Source organism: Choloepus didactylus, chromosome 20 (genome assembly GCF_015220235.1).
Source record: "Choloepus didactylus isolate mChoDid1 chromosome 20, mChoDid1.pri, whole genome shotgun sequence".
Classification (NCBI taxonomy): Eukaryota; Metazoa; Chordata; class Mammalia; order Pilosa; family Megalonychidae; genus Choloepus; species Choloepus didactylus.
The window spans coordinates 43327396-43345555 of NC_051326.1; the positions used below are offsets into that span (position 1 = coordinate 43327396).

The 18160-nt window shown below is 38.2% G+C and overlaps 1 pseudogene; it reads right to left on the reverse strand.

Annotated features, from left to right (window-relative positions):
• Positions 1 to 601: 601 nt before the first annotated feature.
• On the reverse strand, positions 602 to 8575 carry LOC119516478 (annotated as a pseudogene).
• Positions 8576 to 18160: the final 9585 nt, after the last annotated feature.

The following is an 18160-nucleotide window of genomic DNA, read 5'->3' on the forward strand; positions in this document are numbered from 1 at the left end:
CTTGGATTATTGTTCCCTCTTCCTTAATTGCTCTCTATCGCTAGTTCCCCTACATTCTACATTGTAAACCATTTGTTTTACATTTTTCAAAGTTCACATTAGTGGTAGCATATAATATTTCTCTTTTAGTGCCTGGCTTATTTCGCTCAGCATTATGTCTTCAGGGTTCATCCATGTTGTCATATGTTTCACGAGATCGTTCCTTCTTACTGCCGTGTAGTATTCCATCGTGTGTATATACCACATTTTATTTATCCACTCATCTGTTGAAGGACATTTGAGTAGTTTCCATCTCTTGGCAATTGTGAATAATGCTGCTAAAGCATTATTTCTTAATATGCTTGTTAAGCAGACCACATGTTACACGGATGTAAATGGAGTAGGGGAAAACTTCTGCTTAGTAAATTCCTGAGGAGGTTCTACAAATGTTTGCTGAAGTGTGATTCTGCAAAAGTAATGCCATAAACTGATGCCCAGGAAAATTTTACAACCATTGAAACTCTTAGGCCAAAAAACGCATAGCCACAGATACCACACTTATATGCCGTGAATTAAAATGGAGCCAGAATTAGGGCTTCTGAAAGGACCAGAGGCAGAAAGATTATTCAAACAGAAGATCCTCATCCTTCTCTTCGGTCAGAATATTAACCAGCTCCATCACCTCTCCAGCTGCTCTCTGCTGCTCCAAGTCTTTCTAGAATTTTTCCTTGAGAATCTTGTTCTTCTTCTGTATTTTCTATAGAACTCTTTTCGCTCTCAGTCCTCCAGCTCTGTGATGATACAATCAAGAGTACATTCAATCCAAGGAATGATGACATGTTCAGTGGCGTTTACATACCTGTTGGTTATCTTAATACCTTCATCCAGAGTAACAAAGGAAGTCTGCAGCGAAGCTAGTTCCACCAGTACTTTCCATTGCTTTGGCGTAATTTCTCTTAACTTAGCCAGCTCTTCCCCACCTCTGGCTAAGCCAGCCAGTTCATAGCTATCAGCTCCTTTATGGTAACGTTCAAACATTGGCAAGATAACTCCCACTACATCATCTTTCCTTGTGCGAATCTTCACTTGGGCTTTATTCACATTTTGGGTAACTGTGGTGCTGAAGTCCCCAGCTGTGAACATGGCCTCAGCAAGTAAAAAGGAAGCTTCTCTCATCACTTTGCCCATCAACATTTTTGTCTCTGTTACCCTCTTTAGGATCTGTTGAAATCAAAGGGTCAAGGCATCAGATTTTTTCTTCAGGTGCTTTTGACCTGTCTGTGTTCATTTTAATAGAGCCTTCCTGATGGTCTGCCATTCGCTAGGGAAAGATCTCAGTTCAGTCTTTGCCCGAAATTCTGACGATGGTTTCAGCTGGGCAATGGTAGCTGCCTCTTTAGCCTTCTTTATTAGAGTAATCAAAGCCCACCCAGAGAAAAGAGAAGGCTTTAATTTAACAATACACCTGATAATATTATCTTTCAATCACGTGGTCATCACGTTTATTTTTTTGTACCCTTCCGTTTGGCCAGTCACTTGAGACTCACAAGATTTTTTAACTCTATTAAGTTTTCTGGTTTTGGAAAATTGTTCTTTATACTAATGTTAGACATGACATATACTTCCAAGTAGCATACATTGGAAAGAATCCAAGTCCTGATATCACAGAGAGGTGGACTCAAATTTCAGATCTATCTGATAAAGATGATAAAGTCTTGGATAACTTATCTAAGATTAATTTCAACTTCACATTTTTTAAATGCTTCATGTAAACTTTCCTAGCTGTTCCCACTCACTAGTCTTCCTACAGATGTAATCTTTATGTTTTCCCTCCTTCCATATTAGGAATTTATCTAACTTGAATCTTCAATATACCCTCATTTGACCTTCTTTTCAATGTTCCTTTCTCCTAAGCCTGGGCATACAATATTGCTACAAAATTAACCTTTCTTCCTATGGTTATGACCTTCTAATCCCTTTATTAATACCCTGCTGAGTTCCACCTGGCATTCTCATTTTCTCATCTTTACCTTCAAGGTACCAGCAATTTTCCCTTTCTTACCAGTTACTATCTGTGGCCACTTGCTCAACTTAAATTTCTCTCTTTAAAAATGATCTTTATTTCCTTAACGCAACACTCTATGCTCTGCTGAATGGCTTAGCACAGCCAATGGTTTGTAGTCTTTGGTCCTTCCTCCCTACCTCTTTTAAGCTTATGATCTCTGACTTAAAAAAGAACGGTGAGGAAAAGTAAAGGAAAGAGATAAAGGATAGAAAAAGAAAGAAACGAAACAACTCTGCATGACAATACCTTATTAAAATAGTAAAATAGTAAACAAAGATTTTTCCTTCTGAGAGTTAGTCAAACATTTCTATCTTTTCCATTATAAATCAATTGGCTGATTTTCTGCTTCTTAATTTCCTTTTATTCAGTTTAGATGAATGCTTTCTAAATGAATGAAATGTTGAGAAAGCTTCATCCTAAATCTCAGTATGGTTTCTTATTTATTTATTTTTTTAACATGGACAATTCTCTGTATGGGAGATTAGAGCTGTTTATGTTCAGCTCTTAAAAAAATAATTAAACAAATGAATCAGGTATGCATTAGCCAAATCAGATTCTATTTAGATCCTGATGCAGATAAACATCTGCATCATAATTCAAGATTTATCAGTGCCTGGCTCACAAGTGTTGTAATTTTTATTTTAGTTTTTCCTTTATTTACCTTGAATGTGTTTTTAAATATATCCATAACATATCTAACAATAGTTAATGGATTCCCATATACTTTTGTGATATGGAATACATATTTTGAACTTTAAATATGACATTGAAAGCATGGCTTTTTTGTATTTAAAAGAAATGGTAGACTTGATGCCTTGTGAGTTTATATATCATCTCTTAAACTGGACAAATCTAGAGATCTTTTGGTTTTCTTTACCCAGGAAAAATATAGACACAAAATTATAGCCCTGTGCAGAACTATACAGAAACTGAAAATTCAGCTTACATCTCTTGAAGAGACATCAGCAATGTACCCTCCTTCTCTATCAAATAATTAAAGGTAGAAATGAACGCAATCATGCATGGTATTCTCTTACTTGAACACCAATTCCAGGGCTAGTTGAGTGATAAAATCTTTCTAGATTTAGTTTTTTATCTTTCAGAAATACCTTATTTGGATAAATCTATCTACCATTGCACTCACCATGATTTTGTCATTGCGCTTATACTCTGAATTTATATTATACGAGTGTGTGGTTGTTTCTTGTCTGTCTTCTATTTTAAAATACCAATTACTATGCACAAGGGATGCTGTCGGCCTTCTTCAGACACAGTGTATGTGTCTAATAGATACCTCAAAGTTAATATGCCTGGATTCCTTCCTCCAAATGGAAAGAAAGGAAAAGAGGAATAAATGAAGAAGGGAGGATGGAAGGAGGGAGGGGAGAAGATAAAACCCTGTAACCTCATTCTTCTCCATCTGGGGGAATGGCACATTATCTATCAATTTGCTCAGACCAAAAATCTAAGAAATTTAGAAATTTCTCCTCCAACCCACCCTATATGCATTCTCCCCCAAAAAAGCCTTGGAGGCAGTACCTCCATAAAGATCCCAAATCCAATAAATATCAGCTCCTGCACCACTGCAATCCTCATCCTATGCATCAAAAGACTTTTATGGGAATTTTTTCAGCATCCCTACTGGTCCTCCTTCTTTTCTTCTTGCTCCACTATAGCCCATTTTACATAAAGTAGCTATTTTTTTTATAAAGTGTAAATCATTTTTATATTATGCCCTACTTAAAACATTCCAAAGTTTATCATTTGTTTAAAATACAGTTGTTTATGTATGTATTTATTGTCTGTTTCCTGTGGTGGTTAATTTTATGTGTCAACTTGGCTAGATTATGACAGTCAGTTGTTTTGTCAAATACTGACCTAGCTGTTACTGTGGAGATATTTTGCAGATGAGATTAGCATCTATAATCAGTTAACCTTAAGTAAAGATTACCCTCCATAATGTGGATGGGCCTCATCCAGTCATTTGGAGGTCTTAACAACAAGAACCAAGGACCCCAGGGATCAGAAGAATTTCTGCCTCAAGACTTCAACATTACTTTTACTGGAACTTCCAGCCTGCAGCTTGCCATATGAAATTCAGATTTTCCAACCCCCATAATCTCATGAGGCAATTCCTTATAATAAACTTCAACACACACACACACACACACACACACACACATCCTGTTGGCTCTGTGTCTCTGACTAATACATCTCTACTACAGTATGGTATCAATGGTGAGAGGGTCTCTATTATGTTTGCTGACACATTTCCAGCTCTGAGGGCACTGCTTGGCTTATAGTCACCAATAAAGAATTGTGCATTATATTAAAAAATGAATGGATGAATCTGCTAAGGGTGTTCTCCTTTATTTCTTTTGCTGATTTATAACCAAGAGACCCCCCTCATCAACTCCTGTGCAGAAACTCTCCCTCACTCTTCGTTTCAGTCATCAGTTGCGGGACACTGATTACGTGCTTCAACTTGGCGGGCCTGGGCCAGGGGACCGGATCCGCCCCTGGGGAGGGTGGTGGGCACGGGCGACAGCGCCCTCCACAGCCCCCCAGGCCTGGGAAAGTGAGGCCGGAGGCAGGCCCCATTTCCTCACCCAAAATACCACCGTTAGGGGAGGCTTGCCGGAGGGAACCGCCTTTTCCCCACCCCCTTATCTTGCCCGGACACTCCCCGTTGCCAGTGCAACTCCCATCACCACCAGTGCGCATACATTGTTGCCAGACACCGTTGCCAGAGCAACTCCCGCCCCTTTTCAAACAACCTCCGTGCTCTCTTAGAACCAATCCTAACCTCCGCACACTCTCAGAACCAATCCTAGCCTTTATCCCCTCAGCATTGACTTGTAACAACCCCCGCCCTCTATGCCAGCCTATATAACCTGTGCTCACCCCTAATAAACTCTCTTGGCTTCTTCACCCTCAAAGAACCGTGTCCTGCCTGTTCCTTCTCGCCGCCCTCCACACCTTGCACGCCTCCGCCGGGGACCGGGCCCAGTTCCCCGCCTCGCCCTCGCCTCCGGGAAAGAGCCCCCGCCGCCGGTACCCTCCGAGCAACGCCGAGAGCCGAGGGTTCAGCAACCGGCCGCCCCCCCCCCCAGATAAATCAACTGCGACCGCAATCAGTTAAAGCTGTGCAATCTGGAATTTTACATTTTGCATGCCATTTCTGCCCAGCTTTCTATGTAAGGATGGGTAGACATATTTTCCCACAGTCAATCCCATATGTTTTTTTAAGAAACAAACAAAACAAAACATAGTCTTCAGGCTCTTCCCAGGAAACAAGAGATCCCTTGTTTCCAGCACAGATCAGCTTCTGGGCAACAGGTTTTGCTGTTAACTCTTTTCTTAGGATAACATATGGGTGGCACCTCCTTTAAAGGCTAGCCTTGATCTTGGGCACCAAAGTGTGCTAAAGTTAATGGAGGAAAAGAGGAAATATCTTTGCTGAGCATCCAGGAATCAGTATTGGTTACCAGGACAACATCAACTGCTCTGGGTTTATTTCTAATTTTGTACCTAAGAACGCTTCGTTTCTGTCAACTTGTCGGAAAACAGCCTTTAGACTCCCAAAGTGAAGTCACACCTGCCAGATCAGCTTGAGACCATCAAGAAAGCCAGGGAGCCAGAATGCATTGCTAAAACTTTCCATTTTGAGTCACACAAGTGGCCATTGCCAACTTAAAATGGAGACATTCACTCCCCTCTCTAGTGTAACGTCCCACCTGCTACCACCATGCTATTTCAAGAGCAGAAAGACTTCGTACCTAGAAAAAATAAATAGTTCTTGCCTTTGAATGAGTCTTTTCCTATATACTCACATTCTTCAGTGACATTCTCCCATGGAAATGGAAGAAGTGTATTTTATATCCCATTATATATTATACATTCACTAAAATAAACCTAACAAATAAGCAAACAAACAAAAAACAGAAACAGATAACCTGAAAATGGATTTGAACATTAAATATTTGCATTCAATCAATTCTCACATAGAACTAGCTTTAGCCTGTACTGAAGAAAATAAACTAGAACTTTCTGTGACTATAAAATTTCATTCTAGCATCTGGGCAGATAATGAATAGAGATGGTGCCTTTGGAATTTGACTTCAACCTAGTGTGGAATTCTGGGCATAGTGAGGGTTGCTCTTTGGCACATTCTCCACAGTTTAGTTAAAACCAGAAAGACTTCATTATAACACTTTCCCAGCACAGGTCTGTCTATAGTGTTCATTCAAAACTCTGGTCTGTCTTGTTACCTTAGCCACAGTTTTTCTTTCTCTACATAATTTAATATGCCCCTTAGTTGTATGATCAGGTTACCAATTTTAGATTTAAATGTTTAAAATAGTATGATGGAAAAAGCACAATTAAAAGAAAGGTATAACATGGGGACTGAATTTTTAAGCTTCGTTACCAACAGAGAGAAATCCACTTTTTATTTTGTATTTGGAATATACCTCTAAATGTTATCCTTTTGTTTAAGGTAGGAGAGTTGCTTAGTCATCATATTTACTTCCAGCACAAAACAACAACTATATTTCCATTGTGATATTGCTAAATGCATAAACTCACCAACTCATTAAAATGTCCACATCACTATTTCCTTTTGCTGAAAGAAAGGAAACAATTTAAAATAAATCCACCCTTATGTATAATTACACAAAATTTAGATGCCCTAATGCTAAGAGTTGAAAGACACTTTCTAAATTATTTAGTTCAGTTCCAGCCCTTAAAAATGAGGAGCTTGGGGCCCAGAAAGGCTATATATAATGCCTGGGTTTATCTAATCTTTTTTTCCAGTGAGGGTAATATTAGTGTTAAGATCCACGACCAAGTTTCAACAAGAAAATCCCAAGACAGAAATGTAGGAGAAATACTTATGTGACCACTGTGGTCTCCAAGTCCCTCTTAGGTTCCTTCCCACTGTAGAGTTAGAGACCCATGTACTTGGATCACAGAAGACAGCCCTCTGAACACCTAGCCAACTTCACTGAACTCTTACTAATCCTCTAACTAATCCTCTACCAAACACATATCCACATCACTAGTGTGTGCAATATGTGGAGTTAAAGCCTCAACCTTAACAAACAGTAATGAGTAGGAGAGAGAGAGCAAGGGAAAGCAATATAAAAACCACAAGCCCTGAGAGAATAAAGAGGAGGATGGCAGAGAATCAGAAACAAGCGAAAAAGAAAGGAAGGAGAGATTGGTAGGCTCAGACATGGTAACAAAAACATGCAATCCTTTCCATATCTTCTTGTTTTTACTCCACAGATGGCACATTCATTGTCTGCCTAGCAACCTTCTGGAAACTTCTCTACAAATTGAGAATTTTTTGTAATATGACCATTCTTTCAAAGTCTCTGTTCTCATTCCACCTTCCTGGAAGAAATACTCAAAAGAGGTGCTGAGTTCAAACTCCCCTCAATGAAACATCGAAAATTATTTCCTATATTTCATACAACACCCCTTTTACACTGATAATGTAAATTTCTTTCCTTAACTGCAACTCAATAGAACAAGATAGCTGGTAGAGAAGAGCAGTCACTGAAACGAGTCATTTCATCTCCTCAAGTGATACTGAATGTGTATCATCCAGTCAATGCAATTAAATTACAGACTTCAGCAACTATAAGGTCACTGTCAGAAACGTTTAGAGCCAGCCCTGAAAGTTATTTCTGACACTCATCATTGTTAATATGTCTTTCTTCTTTTCTTTCCTCAACATCTCTGACACTACTTTACCATTCACGCATCCTCACAGATCAACACTGCCAAGCTCCAGAAAAGGGGACAGAAGTTGTCAATGAAACAAAGTGTGACTAGCAAATATTTAGGTCTATTTTGCAAATATTTACTGTTTGCCTATGCTATCATAGCACTATGCTTTGTGCCAGTGATATAATTTAGTAAAATGATCTCTACTCTAGAGAAGACAGACACATAAATATATAATTTTTATATAATATATTCATGAAATGTCATGCACAGCACAAACCGGGGTTCTCTCAAAGAGGATCAGTTACCAGCCCATTTCTCATTTTTCTGGAGTAATTTGTCTGCCCTCCTGAACAGTGTCTCGGTATGAAAATAAAAAGAAGGATAAATAAAGAATATCAGTTTGACAAAGCTTACAAATGAGAAATCTTTTCTGATTTGAGTATTGTTAGATCACTGTACTTTTGCTTATTCTTTAAATGTATTATTCGTGGAAATGTTGATGACCAAGGTTTCTTGCATCTAATCAGACTATTCAAATCTATATTTAGTTTGATCTTTAAGTAAATCTCCATAAGTCAAGGTGAAGTATTTTCCGTGATTTCATATTGTACTTTCCATTTTAGAAGAGAAAGGAGAGACAGAGAGAATGAATGACTTTTTTAAGGGCCACTTATTTTATTCAAAATAAATTATTTTCAATTCTAACCATCTAGACCTCCTCAAATCTGAGCTCTCAATTGGGTTTAGGAAACATTATGAAATACCTTTAATTTTGTTTGTCCCTTCATACTCCATGTCGCCAAGTCTCTCTGTTTATTAACCCTCACCACACACACACACCATCTCTTCCAGGAGATGCTGTAATAGAATCTAGGGCATTAGAAAGAGAATACATGCAATTAAATAAAAAATGATAAATATTAACATACAGAATTACACCACATTTGAAAGAATTCTAGCTCTAAAACACAGAACACAATTGTGAAAGCAGAGTTTGAGATAAAAAAGCAAGTTGAGATAAAAGAAAAATAGTAGTTCTCAGTTCAAGTGTCATGAGTCCAGAGAACATAGGGTTTTGTATGTTTGAGATGTTTAGGGTTTCTACATATAGTTACCAAAGGAAAACCTCTTGCTTAACATAGAGATGCTGTTTTTTCATATCTTTAACTACTCAAGGGCACCAACATGATACCCCAAGCCAGGCAATTGCTTCAATCTGCAGTATCTTCTAGACCAAAGTCATCGCAAAGTGGTGAAAGAAGAAACTAGCCTGTGGATTCAAGAGAGTTCATAGTAATATCAATACTCAAACTTCACTGCCTCTTTAAATTCACTTCATGAAGACTCCCATCATCTATAACTTCACCCCACCTCCCGAAGTGTCTGGAGTCTTTTCTAAAGTTGATCTCAACTATTCTCACAAATAAGTTTGTACCTTCAGCCTTGATCTACACTGAGTCAGTTTTTTACCCCATGGTCTTGAGCTCCTCTGCACGTTCTTTCCTTCTCATGGCCATCTACAGTTCACACCTGACTTCTCAACAATAGAAATCCTGAAGATGTCTTTGGGGGAAGAGCCAGAGACAGTTAATATGTGTTTTCTTGGCATTATGCTCCATTATGAGAACCCCCAAAAGTGCTGATTGAGCTTTGATTTGTTACTAAGATCAGCTAATTTTCATTTCAATCTTTATATATACCTTTCTCTCTCCATAGAACCCAGGCACGAATTCAGGAGTTTGGGCCAGAAATAGATTCATGTAACACCTACACCCTTCTCAGAATCACTAATCCTCCTACCCCATGTGGAATGCTGTGAAGATCTGCATCCCAGCCATGGACATTGCCTAGACTATACCTGAGTTCCAGTTACTTCAGCCGGAAGGTGGGGTAGGTTTGACAGCAGCTCTTTTTGTTTCTGTTAGATGATATTTGTATTGTAACAAAGGCATTCATGCTCTTGACCCAAAGAAGTGCATAAATGGGAGTTTTCCAGCTGCATGGCAGGATTGGTGGCAAGTTATATCCTCCAGAAGGGAGATTTGGTTGCTGTGCTATCAGTTATATAGTTGTGTCCTTCATCTAGTCATAAGGCAATACTCTGTCCACTCTAATCTTCTGGGACAGGACAAGTCTGACAATGCACTTAGATAATGAACATTTGTGTGCTTAATTACTGCATACCTTTTGTTAGAGAGGGGCTACTCCTTTTGAAAATGCCAAATTTCTAAGTGAAATTTCCAGTAACCACAAAATATGTATTTATGATGCTGGGATTTTTCTTGGAGATGTTCTTTCTAATGAAATACTTCTGGGAAAAACACCGTCTATCTTGTTATAGCTACTAAGTGGTTTTTGAATTGCTATTTATTTGATATGAAATCTGACCTACATACAAGTGGTGCTGTACCCACACATTTACACTGCTTTCTGCAGTGAAGGTAAAACAATTGTATGATGTTTTGATAATCAAAACACAAATGATATGCTTGTGATTGTGCTTAATTAATTTGAATATATTATTAAATGTTAATTTAATTATTGTTTAAAGTTAAATAACTAAAATTAACAAAATAAAAATTATTCACCTAAAAAAATAATCACCTGAAATATTAAATGAAAATGGATTTTATAATTTATCTTTAAAGATATCATTTGAAGTGGTAATATATCTTATCCATTTGAAACATGGTCTAATATTATAGTTGTTCTGTCAAGATGCAAAGTTTAAAGATCAATAGAAATGTTAAATCTCTTCTTCATGTTCAAATGACATCTTTTTCCACCATTTAAAATACTTTTTAATATCTTCAAAGGCTTAATTTTTCCCTGACTCTGAATTCCATTGTTAAACTTCATACCAGTGAGTTTATGTTTTCTAAGAGAGCTCTAACTCAAAAGTGCTGATTTCTTACCAACTTCTAGTCTGCTACTGTTCCAAATTAATTGAATAATGCTGTGAAATGCTTACCCAAAATGAAGGTGCCAAAAACCAGAAACAACAATTTGAAAGAATGTCTTCTTTCAGATGATTGGAGAACACTGATAATATATTCAAATTGAAACTGCTTATTTGATGTTTAGAATAAATCAAATATTTATATAGTCAAGTAAATATTTCATTTTTATAGTTAAGAAACTGATGCTCACCTACGAGAATCCAAACAATAGTAGGACAGAGCTAGAATGTACCCTGAGTCACTCTCATCCTGTGTGCCCGTGAAAATACATAAACTTGATGATTCAGGTAGTTTCCACCAGGAGTGTAAACCTGATAGAATGAAAGCAAGATTAAGAGAGAAAAAAGGGTCATCATAGGGATGAGATGCCATATATCAGGCACTGGAGTAGCGAAGGTACAGCACTGGGGGCTCTTGAAAAGAGGAAGTAAGGGGATATCAGAATTTGATTTAGGTTTTAATACAGGAAATAAAGAGTAGAGAAAGAATATGAAGAGACAGTCAAAGAAACAATTTGGTCTTTTTATTTTTCCTTGCACATGATATATTTTCTAGCTGTGTGGACTCAGCTTAGTGTCAGAGAGTTTTAAACATGGAATGGACTATTAAAAACTATCTAGTCCTCCTTGTATATAACCTGATTGGTCTCTAGAACTTTGGGTATCTGTGTGATACATGAGACTCGGAGCTAAAACTTGGCAGCTATGAATGTCAGTATTACCCCATACCCCAACTGTTGAAAGAGCTGAAAAAGAATTCAGACTTTAATTAGAGATATGAACGAAGACAATCTGGTCAGGACTAAGGCAAATCAGGCCCAAGGGTAAAGGTTGATGACTGGGTTTTAAAACTACAACTTATGTGTGAGACCAAGGGAAGAGATGTTTGTCTGGTGTGGGATCTATATTTTCTGTAGCACACTATGTAATTTAACTTGCATGATCAGTTTGTTTGAACACCATAGGTGCAGGGAGCGGTGAATGGGAAGTGGAATTTGGTGAGTTTGTACAGGCTGGGGTGAAGTCCCAACCCATCCCAGAGTGATATGGGCAGAGAGTATAAGTGGATTTGCCAGGGCCCCGGAGGAGCTGGGGAGAAATGCAGAAGTGCTGGACTTCCCCACCTGGGCTATTGCTGATTTTCCTGCAACCATTGAAGACTGCCAATTTAGTGGGTCAAGCCCTCCATCTTGGGGCTTTCCCCTGTAAGGCTAGTTGTTGCAAGGGAGAGGCTAAGCCCACTTGTAATTGTGCCTAGGAGTCCCCCCCAGAGAGACTCTTTGTTGCTCAGATGTAGCCCTCTCTCTCTAGACAACTTGGCAGGTGAACTCACTGCCCTCCCCCCTAGGTGGGATGTGATTCCCAGGGGTGTGAATCCCCCTGGCAACACGGGAAATGATTCCTGGAGATGAGCCTGGACCTGGCACTGTGGGATCAAGAGGATCTTCTTGACCAAAAAGGGGAAGAGAGATGAAACAAAATAAGGTTCCAGTGGCTAAGAGATTTCAAATGGAGTTGAGAGGTCACTCTGGAGGGTATTCTTATGCACTATATAGCTATCACCTTTTAGTCTTTAGTGTGTTGGAATGACTAGAGGGAAATCCCTGAAGCTGTCAAACTGCAACACAGTGACCTTGATTCTTGACAACAGTTATATAACTATGTAGCTTGCATAGTGTGACTGTGTGACTATGAAAGCCTTGTGGCTCACACTCCCTTTATCCAGTGTATGGATAGATGAGTGGGAAAATGGGGACAAAAGTTAGATGAAGAATAGGGTGGGATGCAGGGGATGGAAAGATTTAGGTGTTCTTTTTTGCTTTTATTTTTATGTTGGACAAAGGAAGATGTCCAAAAATTGATTCTGGCGATAAATGCACATCTGTATGATGGTGCTGTGAATAATTTATTGTACACTGTGGATGACTTGTAGGGTGTGTGAATATATCTCAATTAAACTGCGTTTTTTAAAAAAGTAAATGAACAATGGGGGAAAGAGGGGAATGGGATGTTCTGGATGTTTTTAATCTTAATTTTTATTTTATTTTTTGGAGTAATGAAAATGTTCATTGATTGTGGTGATGAAAGCACAACTATATGACATTACTGTAAACAACAGATTGTACACTTTGAATGATTGTATGTTATGTGATTATATATCAATAAAATTGAATTTAAAAAAAGACTTCTAGAAGTATACACACACACACACACACACACACACACACACACAAACAAACAATCCAGTCCCTGCTTCTATCTCAGAGAGAAGGAAATTCTGCTGCAATCCAAGCCTCAAAAGTACATGGAATGGTTGAGGCATACTTCAATTTATCTCAGGATCCAGTTTTCTTAAGACAATATCTCAAAAGGTATTTTCTTCTCACACGAAGGTATATTAATTTCTGCTTTGCAACTTGCCCCAAATATTTGTTTATATTTCCTTTACATGGCTTATCCAAAAAATTTTGTTTCAAGAAGGGCCTAAGAATTGCAGGACCTCCATTTAAATATGATCTGAAGATGTGTTCTGGTTCTGGAAGTCTCTAACTACTTATCCATTTGTTACTATTAGTGATACATTGACCATAAAAAATGACCACAACACTTTATGCCTCCCTAAGTGTGTTTAACTTTGCAATCCTTCTGTAGATAGGTAGAATCTATTTCCTTACCTGTTAAATTTGGCTGGACTTGCACCTTGCTTTGGCTAATACAATGAGGCTGAAAGGCTGCTGAGCAATTTCTGACTCTTGATCTCAATCCTTGCATGTATCTACTTTCTCTTGGAACCATTCCCAGCAGCTAATGATTGAGCTAGGGCTAGGCTGCTTGAGGAAGAAAGACCTTGTGGAGCAGAAATGTAACATCTGAAGTGACGCCACGCTATACCATTCAACCCCAGCCAAGTTGGAAGCTGACCATAAATGTTTGAGTGAAGCTTACAGAGACAGAAAACCTCCCATAAGCTGAACCCATCCCAACTGCTGACCCACATAAAATGTGTGCTAAATAAATAGTCGTGGTTTTAAGTCACCACATTTTGGGTTGATCAGAGTTGATTTGTTATGCCCTTCCAAATACAAATCCTATTAACAGCCAAATTTGTATCTGGGATGCCCTGATCCTCAGAATTTTTTATATCTACTTGCTTTTCCAAACTCTAACCAGGTTTCCAAAATTCAACCATCTGACAAGAGACTTGCAGACTTCTCAGAAATCTAAATGACAACTAAACTGCCAATAGTACAGCAGAACTTCCCATAGCTAAGACACTTCAGTTGAAGGAACAATACACATGCACAAGTGAAACACACATATGTTTAGTGTGAGTGAAGGAGGTGGGTCATCCTGACAGTGGTCCTGAATCACCATTGTGAACCAGAAACTTGTCTCTTCTAAACCTTGGGCACCAGTGACAAATGGACAGAGGTCACTGAAAAGGATGCCACTGAGAAATTGCCAGGTAGTAAATAAATAAATTGAAACTTTTATTTTGAGATTTGTGACATATTTTCAGTTGTGTTAAAGCAAAATATTTAGTTTTCTTCATTTTATTTTTGTCTTAATATAAAGGTAGTAATTTTGCAAAGCATGTAAACCATGAATTTGGTTCACAATGTATAAGATAGATTTCATGTAATTATAGCATGTTTCTCAACTTATAATTTCTTTTTATTCATGGACATTGTAGAGGGAATAATACATATATAGAGAGAGAAACTCTAAGAGTTAATGACTTCTCTTTTTCCCCTAAGCTCCAGGTCCTCCAGTTCTGAGCATGGAAGGTGCTGTATAGAAAGAGAGGAAACTTCATTCAGTCATATAGCAAACAGTTTCTACTAGCTGGCTGATTTTCAAGTCAGTATATGGCTTTTTTTGCCATTCAGAATGTTTGTTTTTAGTCATATTCATTTTTTTTTTTTTTGGGGGGGGATTTTCAGTCTTCTTCTATTGAACATTAAAATTGTTTTCAATATTTTTGTAGCAATTTTTTATGGGATTCAAGTACCTACATTTACAGGTTTCCAGATTTATTTGAAAGGGTAGGAATACTCACAGATTCTATTCTTATTTGTATATGAATGTCAGATTTGATGATCTCTTAGAATCCTTTCAGTTCTAAAATTTTGTTATTCTGATATCAGAATTATGGAGTTGAAAAGAATGGAATAGAGAGGAGCAGGAAGCAGCAAATAGAGACATTTAGAAAGTTTTCTATCATTTTTTTACACTATATATAATTTATGTGCTATCACAGGAGCTCTACCCAAAGAATTGTTTGAGTTTAGACTATAAATCATCTTTTTAGGATATTTATACCTCCATCACAAATCTCTAAAAACTACTTAATTGACAGCTATTAAGGACGCATTATTCATGGAAGTTGCCAGACCACAGGGAAATGTTTTATTTTACTAAATTACAGTTAAATTGACTTGAACAATTTTGATTTAGAGCTACCAAAATCCGGAGAAGAAGATATTTCATCAAATTTTAAGATGCAAAGTAAAATTGCTCGATTTTAACAAGTGAAAGGTATCATAACCAACATCGCAGCCATTAAATTTTGATATTTGAAAAGAACAAATATGTAAAGGTCAGTACAATTTGTTCTGCAGTGATTTTGTAAGAACAAAGAAGTGCCTTTCCAAATAATACACAAAACCTCTTATAATCCCCACTCCTTCTCCCATTCACTCAGAGAGGCTTGTCTTTCAAAGGGAGATAAAGGGAAAAAGAAAATCACCCTAATTTTTCCCCCATGTAGTGCCATATTTGAGAGTGACATCTTCATTTTCTCACATGACACAAAGTCTGAAGTTTGGCATAGAGCCAGAAAGAACATTAGAATATTCTGGAGGTATCAGTTTCTTTTTCTATGTTTCCTGCAGCTCAGAGGAAACTTTTATGTACCTTTGTTCACCTACTCAATTTGACTGTGTAAGATACCCCTACTAAGGGAAAAATTTTCAAACCTTTGTGACTTTCTATAGGCCCTGGTTAGAGAAACAATGACTTCAGAAACTAAGGTTTTGTTCTTCAATCTTGAGTTATCGCTGCAAAACAAAATATATTTTTCTTTATAACTAGTATAATATTTATTTTGATTATCATAAAATAAGCACATTCACAAGTATTTCTTGTGTAACTCCCTGACTCCCCAAATAAGCATGACCACCAACATGGAAATGGGGTCTTCCTAAATGAGGGTGGGAGGTAGTGCATAATGGCTACCTTGAAATCACAATATACCCTCTGTGATGATTTGGAACTATATCTACACCAGAAAAAAAACATATCCTTAAACACAATCCATTCCTGTATGTGTGAACCCATTGTAAGTAGGACCTTTTGATGAGGTTACTTCAGTTAAGGTGTGGGCTCACCTCAATCAGGATGGGTCTTAAGCCTATTACTGGAGCCCTTTATAAGAGAAAAAATTCAGACAGAGAGAAAGAAAAGCCATGGAGGGAGCAGCCAGAAGCTGAACATCAAAGGGACTGCAAGAGAAAGGAGATACCAGGAGATGCTGCCATGAGCCTTGCCATGTGACAAGCTAAGGACCAAGGATCACCAGCAGCCAGACACAGAACCTCACAGTCTTTACAGAGAAAGTAGCATCTTGATGATGGCTTGATTTGGACTGGTAGCTTAGCCTCAAAAGCAGGAGCTAATATATCCCCAATGTTTATGATGAACCATTGCACAGTACTTGTTTGAGCAGCCCAGGAAAATAAAACACCCTCCTTGCATTTGTGGCTAAAAGTTTAGGAATCATTGATCTATACCAAGTAATATGAACTCAATACATGCTACTTCGTTCTTTTGCTTCTATTTTTACCCACATGTCCTATAAGGCCATCTTGAAAAGAAGTTTTTTACATTTCATAATACCTAAGATAATGCTTCCCCATATTCCTCTTCATCAGAGATCCTTTTGTGGGTCTGACCCCATTGTCTGACATGTCATTCAACATGTAAAAGCCCATCTATAGTCTATAGCTTCCAGTAATCACTCAAACCATATTATTCCTTTTGCTGGTTTGTATATATTATGTCCCCCAGAAAAAGCTATATTCTTTAATACAGTCTATGGGGGCAGATGCATTAGAGTTGATTAGGTTGGAACCTTTTGATTGTTTCCATGGAGATGTAACCCGCCCAACTGTGAGTGACACCTTTGGTTAGGGTGTGACCTCTGATTGAATGTTTCTATGGAGGTGTGGCCCCACCCATTCAGTGTGGGCCTGACTAGTTCACTGAAACCCTATAAAAGCTCGGACAGAAGGAGCTCACTGCTAGCTGCAGCTGAGAGACACATTTTGAAGATGGCCATTGGAAGCTGACACTGACGTTTTGGAGAACACCATTTTGAAACGCAACCTGGGAGCCAGCAGACAACAGCCACATGCCTTCCCAGCTAACAGAGGTTTCCAGACACCATTGGCCATCCTTCAGTGAAGGTATCCTGTGTTGATTCCTTACCTTGAACACTTTATGGCTTTAACACTGTGACTTTGTAACCAAATAAATCCCCTTGATAAAAGCCAATCCATTTCTGGTGTTTTGCTTTCCAAATTGGAACATTCCTCAACTAGCTCAAATCCCTGCTGTTATTTAAAAACATATCTGAACATTATTTGAGGCTTCCCCCATTTAGAGTTGTAATCTATGTCACCCTCCCCCATATTTCCCAGATCAAGGTGAGCTTGTGAATGCATTAATAGAGTAAAATGGAAGCAACACTAAGTGACTTCTGAGGTTTTATCAAGAAAGTTATGTGACTTTAGCCCTTGTTCTGCATTAATACTGACTCTTGGAGCCAGGAGCTGCCATTATGATTTCTAACTATCCTGAGGTATGCTGTAAAGAAGTCCAAGCTTCATGCAGAGGACTTGTGTAGATTTTCTGGTCAACAGTGGTAGCTTAACTCAGCCTTAATGTTGTTATCATAGCTCTCAGGTACTAGACAAGTGAGTAAAGAAACCTCCAGATGATCCCAGTCTTTGATCATTCTCTTTTATCCTCCAGCCATACAAGTCCTCCCCAGCCAAGACATCAAACATCACAGAGAAGAGAAAAACCACCCCTCCAGTGCCTTGCCCAAATTCCTACATGCCAAATCTGAAAGCATAATAGAATGACTACTGCTTGGGGGTTTGTTTGTTATGCATCAATAGATATCCGGGACAATTACCCTTGGTTCTTTTCTTCTTTGGTTCTCCAAGTCTTTGCCACTGAATATTACATATAGGTTTTGACAACACATTGGTAAATTCTATGAATCTCAACTTTGAATTTTTCATAGCAGTGACTCTCAACTGATACAGTGTTCTGCATAAAGTCCATGGCTACTTTTCAACACAGGTCCTTAGAAACTATGCAGCCTAGTTTAGGCAGTGTGCATTCTTCACAGT